Here is a 4,939-nt window from a genome sequence, read left to right as displayed (position 1 = left end):
TACTTGGAAGAAAAGTGTCATTGCATGTTCCTCTTGCTTCCCCTGTTACTCTGTCTTTTTCCTTCAGCATTTGCTCCTGGCCCCTGTGGGTAGGGTAAGACCAACCTGAATGAATACAGCTGTTTTCATGTATGGATAGATTTTTCAGAAAGACCTTAAACTTCAGAGATTTGTAATGACATTAAAGAAATTAAGGGTTTTTTTGTTTTAAAGACATGGATGCAATGATATGAAGAAATGCAGAATAATGTGAAATCCTTAGCTTTGTAAAGTATGAAAAGAATGCAAATCAGAACTTAAACAAATGTAAACTATACTGAATGTCCTTGAAGATTGTGGATAGGTAGTTTTTGATTGGACCATGCAACACCCACATATTTAGTAATGAATTTGCTTAATGAATCAACCTTACACAACTGCCAAAATGCTCAGTATGGAGCAAGTAAAGCAAAAGCCTCAGGGAATTTAGGGAATCTACAGTAATGTAGTGCCTAACCTATGTCCTGTATTCCACAGCACTGATGAAGGAATTTTCTTCTACTCAAAGTGAATTTCATCATTTTGGGTGACTTAATCTTTAAATGAGGCCCTTTGACACTGTCTCATAATGTGAAAAATAGCTGGATATCTAAAGTAACCTAAGTAATTGTTAATTTTCTAAGTGAAGGTGAGAAGGGCAGTTTCATATCAATTTTTTTCTTTATCTTGCATTTCTGGTATTAATCAGCCTGTCCTTTGGCTCAACTGCATGGGCATTAAGAGTAGCCTATCACCATTGCAAATAAATGGAGCAATCAAATAAAAAATCTTTTCCACCTACCTCATATAAGCTCTGTGAGACAAAGACTTTTCTTGGTCACTTATTTCAATAGTGCAATAGAACTTGACTCCCAAATGATTGATAAAATTTATTCTAGATTATGAAAATTTATTAATTTTTTTCTCTTAATTCTTTGTCCTTAAGATATGGCATTAGAAATCTGGAGTTCTGAGTGCAGTCAGAGTAATGCACAACTTCATTTAACTCACTGTAAGGGTTCATTGTTTGACTCTGCTATTTCAAAATTACAGCAAATATCTGAATGTGGATTTATGGATTGTTCTTTATCCGTCTGGAAGAATTCCCCTATCTCCCTAAACAACACTTTTTTACCCAGCTCTTTCATTTTCTCTCCCCCAAGAAATACCAAGCAGATTAAAAAATGTGGCTTTTAAACGATGTGCCTAACAAACTACTGTGTTATGCCTCTCTTTTTTCTATAACAGAGAGAAAACATTGCAGTTGATGGTGGAGGAAGGTTATGAAATCCCTGATGTGCAATAATTGTGGGGTAGACAGGTTCAATGGTTTTGCCTGGTCACAAGACAGACAATGTAAAAGAGGAACAGCAGTGAAATTATCAGCTGGTGGAGCAGAGCTTTTGGCTAAGACCTCTTAAGAACACTGTAGCACTTCAAGGCCTGACTAAAAATGCTAATAATATAGTCTACCTGCTTATTATTTACTGTATTGAACCTATTCAGCAGCAACAGATTGTCTGACCTGTGCATGGGATTAGTTTCCAGTGGAGCTGTTATATTTCAGACTCCTAAAAGTAAAACCCACTTGACATGTGGGAGAAAAGGGCAGCAAATATATCACAAAATTTAATGAATGCAAGGGAAGCAAGGGTTCAACTAAAGGTGAAAAATAATCATGTTTTAAATGTCAATGGGTAGTACAGGCTATTACTGTATTGCTTTACTCCTGCTTTTAACAGGGTATCATTGCAATTTTCTGTTGAGTTGCACCAGTGTAAAACTGGGAAACAGAACCCTTAGGCTGCTTTAATTTATAATAGGATATAAATTATTTGGAGCTGAAATTCCATCAGTTTAGTGGTTAAAAAGTTTAGGCTACATCCATGAAAAGTATCGATTTTTCTAACTATGTGCAAAATGCTAGTGCTTTTGAGTCTGTATTTGGCACTATGTCAGTAACCCGTATGAAGAAAAAAGCACAGATCTTGTGCTCAAAATCGAGCCCGTCAACACTACCAAACAATTTGACTCTTATTTGCCTCCCTCCTCACAGCTGAGGAGGCTCAGAAACACAGACAAGCAAGCAATTGTCTGTAAATAGAATATAATAGAAGATAATAATGAAAATACGTCTCATCAGCCATTTCCTTGTCCTGGTATGTTCACAACTCTTCCTGGTTTGCATTTCATGACTGATGGCCACGCTCTGGTTACATCCTAAGTGAATTCTACATGGGCCTATTCCAACAGTCTCTGCAACTTAATGACACCTCAGTATTTGCTTTAGTCCTGCCAGTTTCTACACCTAACACAGACCTAGATGGACTTTTCAACTCCTCAGAAGAAAGCTTCTATTTTTACAATTTAAATGTGTTCTGGTAAAAATATTGCAGGTTGCAGAATATTCCCTTCCTTCGGAGGCTAAAAAGCACCCATATCCTTCAATATGACTTAATTAAATGACAGCTACACTTAATTAAGGCAAAGTTGCATTGGGTAGGATGGTCACCTTCAGTACAAATAAAAATAAATGTTCTGGGACTAAAGAAGAGTCATTCTACTCCTGTTCTCCCAAGCTCTGCTGGAAATATAGGCTAACAGGTTAATAGAAGCATTTCTAAACAGTTTTAAGAAATCAGCCATCTGATTCAAGAATTCTGTTCCTTGGTTAACTTACTATTCAGCTACTGATTTTCCCATCTGTGAGGTGACAAAATGGAATGAAAACAGTATTAATATTTATGTTCCAAATAAAAAGGTTTTCAAGGCATGTTCATAAAGTGGAAAATAAAAGCACCAGTTTATCCAAAACTTTCTGCCCTTTTGCAAAGTTAAAATTTATCTTTCTTTCTGCCAGGATTTGTTGGTTTAAGAGAAAGCAATCATATTTTATAGAAGCTATTAATATAGGTGAACTTCTATATAATTGAATGTTCTCTATTATGTGGATTAGTTAATTACAACTACAGTTCATACTGTGATGAGTATTTATTCCAAAATTGCCCACAGGTGGGGAAAAAATATGTTTACTGGGTCTGGTTGAAACGTTCTGTGATTGCAATGTTTATATCCTACATAAAGATCATTCAACTGAATGTGTGTGCATGTGAACTCATGCCAGAGGTACCAATAAAAATTATATCCATATGAAAATACAGTGAACTTCTTTTTCTTTCATAAGAGACTCATTTCTAATTAATTATGTTGCCTTCTTATGAATAAAATCCAGTAAAACTTGACAATCATTGCCTGGAATTGCTTTCCTTGTACTGTGGCCTGCCAATATTTCCCACTTTGCTGCTATATGCTCCACAGTGGTTATATCCAAATGTCCAACTGCTAAGACTGCATGGCCTGCACTCCAGTGATCTGCACTTACCACTGAGAGCATGCAAAAAAGGACAAAATGTTTTCCTCACATTCTTGTAACAGCAACTGTCACCCCAGGATACTTTCATCATTACTGATATTCTTATCTTGGTTTCCAGTTCAAGAGAGGAAAATCCTTTAGACAAGAAGCACAGGCCCAGTGCAGGAACTGACTCTCCAGGCAGTATAAGCACATGATAATAAAATATTTGGACATTTGAATTCAAGTATACCTAACTGCTCAAAAGCAGTGACAGGTACTTCTGTGCAAAACCTGACGCTATTTTTTCCTTTTTGCGTATTGAAAAAATCCACCACAACTGCACACAGCAGAAGGCAGAAAAATCCCAACCCTTTGCTTATAGGTTTCATGTACAGAATAGGGTACAGTAGAGAAAATTCAGGATGGGAAATCCTGAAAGTGATGAAATTATATTGGATTTCTTTCAGAAGATTGATCTAGGAGAAAGGAGTTGTGGAGTGTGTGTCTCTCACTTTGGGATGGAAAGAGTGAGAGATTTGGGTTTGATTTTTTCATGATGGGTGTCAGCAGAGATGCTCTGACACCTTACTGGAAAAACTACCTGCCCTTTCTTTATCTGGATTACTAAATTTATTCTTATTTAACTTGTAATGTATTGCCAGCAATGAAGATAAGAAGGGTCACTTGTGTTTATGGACATGAAAAAGAAAGTCCGTGGCTGATCAAGGAACTGGGATTTGCAAAAATGATCTCTGAAATATTAATTTCTCCAGCAGTTCTTTGGGCTGTCTGGATTTGTGCAATGGACAACAAACTCACTGCCCAAGTGGTGGATGTGGTTTTCATAAAGAATTCATTTTTTACTGCTGTGACTTGGCACCATCATGTGGCCACTTTGAGTTTTCTCAACTTAAGTGAAAATTTACACAGAAAAGCATTTGCAATTAATTAATTTAAACTTAGAAATATTTCCATCTATTTCAGAAGGAGAAGGTACATATCTTGAATATATCTGTTCACTAAATACTGAATACATTTTCTGTCAATTGTCCTTTTTTTCACCAAATCTGAGCTTGTTTAATCAAGGTTTTACTCATGTCTAACCCTTACCAAGAGTGTACAAAAATTAACATCATATTTTAGACAGCTATCCTCTTCCTCACTACAAGAGCTTTGGAAATTATTTGCAGAATTAAACAGGTAAGTACTTTCTGTTTTATGTCAGAAATCCCAACAGTATTAGAATTTCAGTAAACCTCCCAGGCACATTGTTCACATAGATCAATCCAAACAGGGAGTGTACATCTCAGAACCTGAGTTAGTCAGGTATTCCTTTTGCACCGTTTCAGGGTCAAAATCAGAAGATAGATATGTGTGATGTAATTTGTGTTTTGATATGTTTGCATATGGTCTTTAGACAGACACAATAAGTTTTTACCAAGCATTAATGTTTAAGAGGCCCAGGGGTGGAAATCTCCTCACACTCAGGTTGTACAGAAACACAATTTTATGTTTGCCAAATAATTGCTGTGATTTCTTTCAGAGTGAAATAAGGAGAAACAGCAG

The sequence above is a fragment of the Taeniopygia guttata genome, chromosome 2, assembly GCF_048771995.1.
Source record: "Taeniopygia guttata chromosome 2, bTaeGut7.mat, whole genome shotgun sequence".
NCBI classification, from domain to species: Eukaryota; Metazoa; Chordata; class Aves; order Passeriformes; family Estrildidae; genus Taeniopygia; species Taeniopygia guttata.
Note: the sequence above shows the minus strand (reverse complement) of the source record.